General features: G+C 44.0%; 1 protein-coding gene and 1 long non-coding RNA gene across 3 annotated transcripts in view; both read left to right on the top strand.

Annotated features, from left to right (window-relative positions):
- CAMK4 (calcium/calmodulin dependent protein kinase IV) overlaps positions 1-13440 on the top strand; it is a 288928-nt gene that overhangs the window by 13610 nt on the left and 261878 nt on the right. The window lies entirely within an intron of this gene.
- Positions 397-3861, top strand: LOC135972389 (uncharacterized). Its single transcript, XR_010588826.1, has 2 exons — positions 397-1856; positions 3156-3861. It is a non-coding gene; the product is annotated as an uncharacterized LOC135972389 (long non-coding RNA).

Raw genomic sequence — 13440 nt, forward strand, 5'->3', positions numbered from 1 at the left:
GGGGAGTCTGTCCAAACTGAAATTTGAACTAACCAGCTGTATGCACTCTCATTACAACTTTGCCATGGCTTATGTGAATCTTCCAAATGAAACTCTTCATGTTTATTAAATTACTTGAGACTTTAAACAAAACTTAGAGGAAAATAACTCTCTTACTGCCCAGCTGAGGAAAAACCGATACATACAGGATAATTTCCATACTTTTCACATTTTAAGTTGTCTCCATTAACATGTACTGAGTACTTTAAGAAGAATGCATTTTATTAAAATTAGACCTTATCTTCATGAAAGTGAGGATTTTCCTAACCAGGTGAAATGATTCTTGTTTGCTGGATGTTTATAGCTTTTCTTGTACATGTTTTGAGTGCTATAGCCTCGTTCCGATTTATTCTTGAGATTTTTAGGTCTTGCCTTTGAAAATAGTGATATACCTGGATTTGAACTTTGGGGTATGGATCAGAGTCCTATTTTAGCCTGATGTCTGTTAAGGGTCTGCAAGAGGACTGTGCCAGCCTGCAGCCTGGCTTTGAAGGACAAACATGCCCCGTTACAGAGCCAAATTTGGAAACTCCAGGATTTTCAGATTCTCTGACTTATACCAACATCCACAGGTATGCAAAATTTCATTTTAATCACTAAATTTACTGTGTAATTTCCTTCACCAACAAAAATATCACAAGTTATACTAACAGCTTATAGAATGCAGCTGTAAGTTTCTCTGTTAACAGGGCAACTACTAAAACTATAATTGTATGCAATATTAGAATGAGCAAGTCTGTGCAAAAAACAGTCTGAACCCCACCCAAACCAAAAACCTAATGTTTAGTATTGTCAGGGCAAAGCTCAGGGTATGTCTAAACAGCAGTGTAAGCCTGGCCTCAAGGCAAGCTCTTGGCCTCAAGGCAAGCCCCTCACTCCTCTTGCATCCACACTGAGGTTGCCCTAATCCAGGGCTTGAATCCAGGATCCCAGGACCCTGGAGGGCTGGAGGGTCCGAGCTTGGGTCAAGCTGGAACATAGGGTCCAAGCCCTATTGCTTTACAGGGTAGACATGGCACCAGTTTACTTGAGTTCCTTGGGCCAACTTCCTTAGTCCTCTCCATGCTAACAATCTGCAATGCACTCTACTGCAAAGGGAAGACACACACCCCACCCCCCCTTGCGAATGACAGCAGTTCAGGTCAGTGTTAACCCATTGTCTTCTGATCACCGATCTGCAAGCACAGTATCTGAGAGCTTCCAGGGTTTGAAATGGACAGCGAGCTGATCAAGTCTTTTGCAAAGTGAGCTGCTTCCTGGCCACAAGAGCACAGCCAGATTTTGGTGAATCTGTGGTGTGAGGCCAGTAGTACTGTGGATTTCAGCAAAAGCACCAGGAGTGATCACGCATACCAGCAGATAGCTAAAAAGCTGCCAGCTTTTTAGCTGAGTTTCTGGACAGGTAATCAGTGCAGTAAGTGAATCAAGATGCTAAAGAGCGAATACAGGACGACTAGGGATAAAAATTGCACATCGGGCAACTCGCAAACGACATGCCCATTTTATGATGACTTTGACCGTGTCTGGGCACTGAGCCCAGCACAGAGCCAACCGTGTTTCATGATGACCTAGTGAGGCAGGATGGTGCCCTGCTGACCCCCAGAATGCAGCATGGGGACTGATTGAAGCCAACAACAGGCTCCCAGCCAGGATCACGAAGTGACTATTTTAATTAAACGAGTCCCAGAGCCGGCTGTGGATCAGGATCAACAGCAGATTTCTCGGTCCCTGCTTGGAAAAGCTGTTTGCTCCTGAGGAACAGGCTGCTGCCAAGCCCGCTGAGAACTCCCTGGGGACAGACGCCTCCCCAGATCCCGGTAAGTGTCTGATTTAAATGTAATGTTTATTATTACAGTAACGGGAGGGATTTCTGCTTTAAGAAGCAATGCAAAAATGGCAAGCCCGGGTGATCAGTGTTTGGTCACTAATGACGGATTGTATCATGGCATCTAGGCAGCCCTCCTCTTCCTCCGCATCCCCCTCCCCCACATAATTCAAAATGGCAACTCGGAATTTCAATCGTTCATACCCAGTTATAAAGGTTATTTTAACTGTTAATTCACCGAGATTTGCTATGGTCATTCTTGTTTTCCTGCTACTATGCAGTCACTCCTCCTGGGTCTATGCAGCTGCCTGTAAACAGTGAACTGTGTGTATTTCCAAACCATGTCCATTTCTGTCAGAGGTAAGCCTGGTGGGGTGGATACTGGGGTGGATTCATGTTGCAGATTCCAGAGAGTTTTGCATACAGCAAGTAACAGGGAAAGCCAGGTGTTTAAGTGATTCCCTCATGTTAGGCTGCCCAGCTCTGAAGGCAGTGCCGCTACCAGCAGCAGTGCAGAAATAAGGGTGGTATGGTAATGGGACCAGCGGGATCCCAGTCCTGTTGCAGGGTTCTACCCCCTACTATTTTTTCCATCTGCCCCATTTTTCTGGCCTCCTCCACTTAGCTTTGCCCCCCAGGTGGCTGCCCCACTTGCTCCGCCCTGGTTACAGCCCTGATGGATACAATTGTGTTGAGAATTTTTAAGAAAAACACACTTCAGAGCAAAAAATAGAGATTTTTATTTTATTTTCATAACTAGCGCAGCAAGCACAGAGGTGCTGGGGCTATGAAGTGCCAAGCCCTGGCACAGATTAAGCACCGAGTCCACTCCCCTCCCAGATATGCTGTTTGGTCACTGTTTGTTTGAATACTTGTGCTGCACACATTGCAAGTTTCCCTCCAGCAGCTTGGAATAACATCTCTCTCTGCCACTAGGGCACCACAAGAACAGTTGTGTTTTAAAAATAAGAAAGGCCTGATATGACAGAAAGTCTTTGCAGCGAGGGCACTATACACTCCCACCCCTCTTCCATATGGCAATTTGTTATGAACTTTTTACAAAGAAGTAAAGGTTTTAATTTTAAACTTACCATTGCCTCTGCACTTCTGTAACTATGATTAACAAGGCTGTATCAAGAGACAGTGTGAGGACTGACGCATCCCATTCATAATGTGTGTAGGTTCACTTTAGAACTGTTACATTTTATGTCCTTGAATTCCAGTTATTAATTCTGTGCTCCTCCACAGAGCTATTTTAAATAATAACACCCTGTTTCTTGTCCTGTTTCAGGACCCTCAGCCCATCCTGCCTGCTGTTCTTCAGGAACTCGATCTCTGTCCTAATGTACTCACGGATCGTTCCAAAAGGAAGCGCTTCTGTGATGAAGTTATAATCGATGCTCTTGAGAGGGAAGACCAGCAGGTCCAGTACCAGAATAAGGATAAAAGACTGGAACGTCAGCATGCTGACAGGCAGGAGGAAAGGCTGAGGCTTGCTGCCAGGACGACAGGGTAAGCAGTTACTGGAACAGGAATGGCAACTAAGTGAGGAGGACAGAGCCCCACAGAGAAAACTGTTCCAGAAAGTCCTGTCTATAATGACTGCAAGAGCACTGGCCCCTGCTGCCTCTCCCATGCCATGGCATGATGCCCATGCAACATATCCTCAGCCCAGCAGTAGCTTGGACAATTCCATGTCGGGGTGCCCCATGTATTCAGGACTCATGAGCTGCTGGGCAGGGCAATTAAACACCATGCAGCTTTCCTTTTTCTACCCCTCTCTGGTGTAAACCTCACTTGGGGTCAGGATAGTGGAGTGGAAGAGTAAATGTGTAAGAAGGGAAAGGTGAGTTGGGGTCGGGGGACATGCAGCAATAGGGGATTGTGTTGGTTGTGAACTATTTCCTGCCCTTTCTGTTTGTGTGTATGGTTTTGTAATGGCAGCTGGCCTGCCCAAGACTGTGATGCACTGATAGCAATAAACTTTCTTGAAAATAGAACATGTCTGTTTATTTGTAATCAATGAATCACATCATACAATTATGGTTTGAGATAATAAAGCTAAAAACCTGTTAAGGAGTAACTAAGCATTACAAAGCAAACAGTATTCCTCCGGTTACCTAGGTACAGTTCTTCAGTAAATTCCATCTGTACAGCCATGGTGCTGCCCCCGCCCCACAAACAAATTCATTTTTCATCATGTCATTCTGACTTGCATTGCATGGCAATCAAGACCACCCCTCCCAGGATGTGCCCCCTGTCCAAAATGGTCCATTGCTCTGTGTTCTCTCTCTCTGTATTTCCCCTCCTTTCCTCAGCACATTCGTGCATGGCCCAGTGGAAGAGGGGGAATAGTACCTGTGAGTCCCTAATGTGAGCACACGAAGCATCTCTTACTTCTGCTGCCGGGGTGCAACTAGCTCCCGCAGTGGTAGCTGCACTTTCTGGCTGAGAGTACTGATCCGGCATCCCCTCACTGTCATAGATCCATTCGGGGGGAAATGGCTCATGTTTGGCTTCACAAAGGTTGTGAAGAGCACAGCAAGCCACAGTAGTGCGGGCAGTATTAATTACACTGGCATCCAAATGGGTCTGTAGATTTTAATGTGCCAAAAGCACATTCAGCAACCATTCTAGACTTGCTGAGAGTGTAATTAAAACTTCTTTTGCCAGGGCCTCTGAAATTAGGGTATGGTTTCATAAGCCAAGGCAAAAGAGAGGGTATGTAGGGTCCTCCAGAATAACAGTGGGGAGAGTAACATAATTTGTCCATGTCATTTGGTGAGAATAGTGTCCCAGCCTGTCCATGAATATGGGCAAAAAAACCTCTGGCATTGTGAGATTTTCATGTACAGCCAATTTAGACATTCATAAATCTGCCTCTGAGATCCACTAGTGCCTGCATAACAATGGATTTGCACCCTTTGTGGTTAGGTACTTGTGTGGTCCTTTAGGAGGGCAAAGTATGAACACGTGAGTCCTATCAATGGCCCCACCACAGTTAGGAAACCTCATTCTCTCAAAACTAGCAGTTACCTGTGGAATATCTTTAATGCCTGCCACCTTGGGGTAAACCACACACCTGATTGCCTCAGTCACCTCTGCCACCACTTTACCTACAGTCATCTTTCCAACCCCAAACTGGTTGGCAATGGACCTGTAGCAGTCTGAGGTAGCCAGCTTCTAGATGGATATAGCAATCCGTTTCTGGACCAGCAAGGGTGACTTCTGATGTGTGTCTTTACTCTGGAGGGTGGGGGCAAGCTGCTCACAAAGCTTCAGAAATGTGGCTTTCTTCATGCGAAAGTTCTGGATCTACTGCTGGTCATCCCAGGTCTGCATGATCATGTGGTCCAATCAGTCCATGTTTGTTGCCCTGTACTAGAAGCTGCCATGTACATAGAGGTCATCAGTGGCTATGCCAAGTATACTGCAGCATCTGCCAGTGTTAGTCTGTGATGCCAGAGTACTCCTCCTTCTCCTCCTGCAGCTCCTTCAGGAAATCTGTCAGGTACCTTTGGTGGGACAGAAAACACTGCTGAAATGTCTACCGGTGCCTCGCAGTTGCTCTGCCAGTTTCCTGACACAGGGGTGAAAGAGCAAGCAGAAATTTGTCCAAAGGCACTTCTTCCACGTTGCTAGCTCTGGTAGCTGGGAGTGCACAGAATATAATGGCCGCTCAGCAGGCTGTGTTGGCGGGCAGTTCAAACTTCCTGTAATGTGCAGCGTGGGCAGTAGAGTTTTCCCACAGTGCACCATGTTCTTAGGGCTAGAGTGGTGATCTTAGGGGGTCACTAGGCACTCTGGGATATGGTTACTTTGACTCAGGACTGTGCACTGCAGTGCGGATGTCAGAGCCCAAGGTTTGAATATGAGTCAAAAAATTCTTAACGGAGGGTTAAAATGCAATGTAGATGCTCAAGCCCAGGGTTCTCTGACACATTGCTGTGCAGATGTACCCTCAAGGTCTACAGCAAGTTTAGTACTGTACAGTGAGTGTTATTTATTTCATAGTAGTTTCTAGAAACCTCAGTCATGGATCAAGACCCCCCCCATTTTGCAAGGTGCTGTACAACCACAGAACAAAAAACATGGTCCCCGCCTCAAGGAGTTTACAGTCTAAATATAAGACAGGAGACAACAGGTGGACGCAGACACAGCATGAGGAAACAATGAGACAGTATTGATCAGGATGATAGGCAGTGGTCTCAGCATGCCAACTGCCTAACTATTGGCAACTATTTTGTAGGCATCAAATCAAATAAGTTTTGAGGGCAATAAGCTGCCTATGTGGATACCTGTGTATGAGGAACAGTATGATTGTAACCTTTGTGTTTTCAAGTACAAGAAAGTGAAATATGCCAGCACTGGCAGAGTGGAGGTCGGAGTTGACATCTTGATAGCAAATGAGAGATAATAAGGAGGATGGAGAAGGGCCATGAAGAGTCTTGGAAGTGGAGAAAGGGGAGCTAGTAGAGGGACACAAAGAAAGGGGTGGCATGATCAAAGTGACAAGCCAAAAAAATTATCTTTACAGCAGTGTTTTGAATTGATATGTGACTAAGTGAAATTTTTTTGTAATATTGTTCTAAGCCTGTGTCCTCAGTTTCCTCTGTGTGCAGCATTGTTACCTAGGGGGGGTGGGAAAGGGCAGTTTGCTCTCAGGGTAGGCGAAGAGACACAGATTTGGGTGTGGCCTAGCTGTCTGGGTCTTGGCCCTCATATTCATGGAGCATCTCAGAAGACAATAGTAAATTCAATTGCCCTGACATTGATACCTAGTTGCCAATGACCCAGAGAGACTTCCTTCCTCTCCTCTCAGTGGTGGGGGGAGGGGCAGAGCAACATTTCTCCAGCTTGGGAACAAAGGACTGGCGAGGCGTGAGATGGGGTAAGTGTTGGCTGCTGGAGGCAGTTGGGGCTCTCACCTGGAGTCTGACAGAGGAGATCAGATGGAGAGAGAGACTGCTCAAACAATGATGCTTGCTACAGCGTGGCTGGGCTCTGCACTACCCAGAATGGTCACTATACTTTGACCTTCATTCCTCTGTGCTAACCTAAGGGCTTCCTATGCTGTGCTTCAGATGGCTAATAAACCTTTCTGTTCTGACAACGCTGTGACAAAGACTTGGCAAGGTACATTAGTCCCTGAAGAGTGTACAAGTCTCCATTGGGGGCCTGTCTCTGTTGGACTTCACTGAACAAAGCTCACAGTGTGAAGGAGTGCTGCAGACCCAGATCTCCAGTCTAAGGAGGTGGTGAAACCATGTGGCTTACCCTGGAGGAAATATGAGATCCCTTGGAGGTCTGGCACATTGAAGGGGTTCCTCCTAGACACTGCTCCAAAGCTGGAGCCATAGCACCGAGCCTGTGGATCCATGACAGGATATAAATGGGGCAAGATTGCATTTGTTGAGGTCAGAGATGAGGATGTTGCAGAAGCCAGTAAAGGGAGTGCTGTCTTTGAGCATAATGGCAAAGGACCTTTGCCTGGAATTGTTGCAGAAGGGATTAGAATTGACCCCATCCACATTAGAGCCGGAAACCATGCTTTACTCATCAACTGTTCCTAGGTTTTGTGTGCATGTGTATTCATAAAAAAACTACTTTGGTGTTACCTTCTCCTTCACCCAAAGACATGCACCTCACCATGAACGTAACCACCAGACAGCACAAATAAGCTACCAGAACTGTATCTTTACCTCAGAAGGGACGCTGTCCTCCCATTCTCTTTCCCCCATCTCTCACCACCACAAATGGATAACACATCTCCCTGTGACTTTTCAGCACAGTTTTGGAAAACCACACTTGCTCAGGTTTGGAGAATAAGCTAAAATATAGATACAGCATGTGTGTGGTTTATATTCATTTTTTCATATATCTCCCCAAAAGGATTAATGCCTGCTTTGTACACTTTCACCTGAGACCATTTGCTATCTTTATCATCATAAATCAACAATGTCATGAATAGAGCCAAGTGAATGATGATACAAAGAGTGTGAATATTTTTCATGAAAATAAATGTCAATCAAGTGCACTCTGTCCATGGGATCATATTATTAGTGGTTAGAATATTCAGATGATATCTGGTTTAAAATATTGATGAATCCTGAAAATTTCATGAATTCTAGTAGGATTGACTGTTGTCCAAAAACTTGTACAACAAATATGTGTGTGATTGATTAGTCTGTGTTCTACTGGTTCAGTTATCCAGTCAGGAAGAAAAAACATCCATATGACTTAGTTGTGGTGCGCATGATTGATCCCCTAATGAATTGTCAGAGTAAATTGTTCATGAACAACCCATAAGCTGAAATTTGTTCACATCAACTACTCTGTGGAAACTAATGAATAAAAAATGTGTATGAAGAAATCAGGACTGATTTGCAAACAGAACCAAGGGTTAAAGTTCTATGATAAATTACTTGCAACAAACTGAAGTAACAAATGTAATGAAGAATTCATGTGGTGGTGTTGGTGGTGGTGGTGTTGTTGTTTTGTTTTAACAATTAACCTTATATCACCTTCCAGTAACTGTGCAGTAAAATTCATAAGAATTACTAGATTGATTCAATGTGAATTGGAAAAGCCATGTTGCAAAATTCTTTATCAAACTCGCCTTTATTTCTCCTTCCCCTTCCTTTCATAAAAAGAAAACCAGTCTCCATCATAACAAGGATAAAGGTAAAGTCTTTCTTGTATTTAAATTAAAATCCTCTGTTCCTTGCACAGATCATGTCATAGGTGTTCTAAAGCAGGTGTAATTGGAATGAAACCAGGTTAAAGAAGCATTTTATTTAGTACTGTAAGTTGCTTTGTATAGAGCTTGTTTGACTAGCTGCATTGTATAAAAAGAATCCTCTTGCATCTCCAAAGAATCATTTATTCCAAATTGCAGATCAGCCACTTAGTCTCCTCCTTATCATCCGTTGAATTATATCTTTTGCGACCAATTTGAATCCTCCGCTTGGGTAGATATAAAATGGAAACAATAGCCCCTGTTGCTATAATGCCACTCTTCAGTTGCATACAGCTGCAGCACCTAATCTAGGTAGTTTTTACATCATCCAGAAAATGATCCAAATCAGAAAATGCAGCCATCACATTCCTTTATGTTTGACTTCAGACAAGATAAAATACCTTTTATGGCAGAAATAATCATAATAGGCATATTTCCTAACAGAAGATGGAGGTATAATTAGAGCTGGCCAAATGATTTATTGTCAACAAATTATCCAACAAATCCTAATCTCAAAGCTGTAGGTGGGTACATAAGGTGGCTAGCTGCTCATGCCACCACAACTATAGTTTATTTTTAGTGTCCTAGCTCAGTGAGAGCTGATGCAGGTATATCTCCTCAAGCTTGAAGTGTAGACATACTGCTGGACCTATATGACTGTATCTGGCAAGTATTTACAAATAATGAATAGCTTGGTCAAATAAGTTTTAGCCTTTGGGTGGCTCTTGAACTGTTGTTTATAGTGCGTGATTGATCGCCTACAATGCCTTATATTATTTTTTCTCTCTTATTGGATGATGAAAAGTTTTAAAACAGGAAAATAACAAATATCAAATGATTAGCAAACACTTGTTCATATGTAGTATGATGAACAGCTGTTCCCCCTCCGGCACTCCTGTTTATGCAAATGGTCACAATTAGTGAATGAGTAGAACTGAGTGAAAATCAGAATTTCCATGCCATTGTATAGTCCGGTATTTCAGCTTTTGTTTTCATCTGAAATCAAGATGTGCACCTTTTTCAACTGCTCTGACATTTTTAGAATTCAGATTAAATGTTTCAACATTCCTGAATCAAATCATTCGAGTGCATGAGGGTTGTTGTAATGTGAGGTCATGAATGAGTCAATTCAACATAAAACTTCATGTACGATTATGTTCCATGGTGCCTTATGGGAGTTGTAGTTTGGGTGCCTCTTTACCCCATTCTCCCCTTTGGGCTAGGTTCATTCAAACATGGGAGTAAATGACTACGTGAGATGAAAGACAGTGAAGAATCGGGCCCTATGTTTGACAGATGCTACACGCATGGGATTTAAAAGTATAATTAAGGAGTACATGGTTTTTCATTTCGGTTGTTACTTTTGGGGCAGTGAGTGCTTCTACTTCCATGTACCATTAAACTTGTATTTCTAATTACATCCCAAAGTGGGAAGGGGGAGTTGGTGGAATGCTATCTGCCATTCTTTGCTGAAATCTAGTCCATTCTTCCTACCAGCATCAAACACTGCATGTTAGGTTTCTACTGGCTTTCTGACCTGCATAGCAAGGATACTCCTGTTTGTCACTCAGCATACAAAGACAGGATACCTCATCTTCTGTGTCCGAGGCAAGGAAGTGAGCAAAGAAAAAAAGCTCCACAGTTCTTTAGGACTTAGAGCCACACGACCCTAAAAGAGAGGCGCAAACATAGTGCTGGTGTACACAGTCCATGGAAACTGTTCTGCTCTGTGCAAGGTCCAGTTCTGCTCTATGCAAGGTCTGAATATGACCAAAAGACTGTAGCAAAAAGGCACAACAATTCTACAGAACATTCTCCCCGTGGTCCCCGAGGAGCTTCCTCTGTGTACTCAGATCATCAAAACATGGTCTGTTTTGCCAGTAATGCATCAGTCTTTCTGCTGCAGTGTTTCTAGTTTGTTTTGATATTAATGTTTGAAGTGAGTCTCTTTGGCTTGTTTGCTTTCTCTCTCTTAACCACTTTTATTGATTTTCAGTATCTGTCTGTGTTGTTAGAGTAGCAGCCGTGTTAGTCTGTATCCGCAAAAAGAAGAACAGGTGCCACAAGTCCTCCTGTTCTTCTTTTTGCGGATACAGACTAACACGGCTGCTACTCTGAAACCTGTCTGTGTTGTTGTTAGCAGATTCAGTACTAAGGATTCCTTGATTTCATGTCACAATGCTTCAGTCTTTATTTTTCCAGTCACATTCTTATCTAGAATTCAAATTGAAATCTTCTTTGACTCCCTGGTATTGTGCAGAGCTGTATCTTCAGGATCTGACTAGTACAAAGGTTGTCTGAAATTGTCACTGTTTCTTTAGGTAATGCATATGCAGTACTGGATTTAAAGCTTTGTCAAAATAAGTCCATTTTTTGTGGTATAGTAGAAACATTTAAGTTTGCACTTTCATTAAGCTGCAAATCTGTAGTCTCTGGGAGAATTCTGTTCTGAGGGGATTTTATGGGTGGCATCTTATGAGTTTCCCACCTCTGATTTCTGGTCAGTTCTATCCAATCATTTGAAAAATCTCCCAGAAGCATTTCTGGTTATGCTGTAAAACTGTGTGTGTGTCTGTGCGCGCGCGCTACATGCTGGGAGTTGGCGTGGATTTGGCTATCCTGAACAACTTATCAATTAAATCTTTTTAAAATGCCACATCTTCATTTGTTCAGCAGATGCCAAACTTTTCACAGAACAATGATTTTAGAATTATTAGGGGCAGATTCTCTAGTAATGCTGTGGCCATTTTGTGCTGTGTATGCCAGAGAAAGCCAGTGGAGAACTCCTGTGCAGGAGATCTCTCAGCCTGAGGAAAGCAGGCAGTGGTGGATTGGCTGCCTCTTGTACCAGCTGTACCCCCACCCCTGCCACAAGGGAAGAGAAAGGAGCATGTCAGGGGTGCTGTAGGCCTGAGGCATAAGGATATCCTGGAGCAGAGGTCCACTACACCTACTTCTTCACTGGTATAAGGTCCCTACATCGTTAATTGATGCCAGCATCAAATGGCTGAGAAGCAGGGAGCTGCACCCAGCTCTCTATGCCTCTTTCCCCTCTCCCCCCCGCTCATCTTTCCAGTGTACCCCAGCAGAGCTGTGACACTGATCTGGGTGTGACCCATGACAATTTAACAACAGGCATTGAAATGTAATGAAGACAATCTACTTGTATGTGAATTTCAAAGAGATGTACTAGACAAGCAATCATCAACCCATTTATTTGTAGTAATAGAAATCAAGGGTAGACAAGAAGTGTTTACCTGCATTCTATTAGAAATCTAACAAAGTGATCTAATTGGCTTGTAGATGCTAAATCCTGTTCCTGACTTCTAATGCTTCATTACTGTTCTCTAGTATCAGAGGGGTAGCCGTGTTAGTCTGAATCTGTAAAAAGCAACGGAGGGTCCTGTGGCACCTTTTAAGACTAACAGAAGTATTGGGAGCATAAGCTTTCGTGGGTAAGAACCTCACTTCTTCAGATGCAAGTAATGGAAATTTCCAGAGGCAGGTATAAATCAGTATGGAGATAACGAGGTTAGTTGCTGAGCTCTGTGACTTTATCCTCACGCACAATTATTTCAAATTTGGTGACAATATATACCTCCAGACCAGTGGCACCGCTATGGGCACCCGCATGGCCCCACAATATGCCAACATTTTTATGGCTGATCTGGAACAACGCTTCCTCAGCTCTCATCCACTCATGCCCGTTCTCTACCTACGCTACATTGTTGACATCTTCATCATCTGGACCCATGGGAAGGAGACCCTGGAAGAATTCCACCATGATTTCAACAGCTTCCACCCCACCATCAACCTCAGCCTGGACCAATCTACACGGGATGTCCACTTCCTAGACACCACAGTACAAATAAGCGATGGCCACGTTAACACCACCCTATACCGAAAATCCACCGACCGCTATGCCTACCTTCATGCCTCCAGCTTCCACCCCGGACACACCACTCGATCCGTCGTCTACAGCCAAGCACTGAGGTACAACCGCATCTGCTCCAACCTCTCAGACAGAGACCAACACCTACAAGATCTTCACCAAGCATTCTCAAAACTACGATACCCGCACAAGGAAATATAGAAACAAATCAGAGCCAGACGTGTACCCAGAAGTCTCCTTCTACAAGACAGGCCCCAAAAAGAAATCAACAGAACTCCACTGGTCATCACCTACAGTCCTCAGCTTAAACCTCTCCAACGCGTCATCAGTGATCTACAACCTATCCTGGACAATGATCCCTCACTTTCACAGACCTTGGGAGGCAGACCAGTCCTCACCCACCGCCAACCCGCCAACCTTAAGCATATTCTCATCAGCAACCACACACCGCACCATAACAACTCTAACTCAGGAACCAACCCATGCAACAAACCTCGATGCCAACTCTGCGCACATATCTACACCAGCAACACCATCACAGGACCTAACCAGATCAGCTACAACATCACTGGCTCATTCACCTGCACGTCCACCAATGTTATATATGCCATCATGTGCCAGCTATGCCCCTCTGCTATGTACATTGGCCAAAGTGGACAGTCACTACGCAAGAGGATAAATGGACACAAGTCAGACATCAGGAATGGCAATATACAAAAACCTGTAGGAGAACACTTCAGCCTCCCTGGCCACACAATAGCAGATGTAAAGGTAGCCATCTTACAGCAAAAAAACTTCAGGACCAGACTCCAAAAAGAAACTGCTGAGCTCCAGTTCATTTTCAAATTTGACACCATCAGATCAGGATTAAACAAAGACTGTGAATGGCTATCCAACTACAGAAGCAGTTTCTCCTCCTTTGGTGTTCACACCTCAGCTGCTAGC

The sequence above is a fragment of the Chrysemys picta genome, chromosome 6, assembly GCF_011386835.1.
Source record: "Chrysemys picta bellii isolate R12L10 chromosome 6, ASM1138683v2, whole genome shotgun sequence".
Taxonomy (NCBI): Eukaryota; Metazoa; Chordata; order Testudines; family Emydidae; genus Chrysemys; species Chrysemys picta.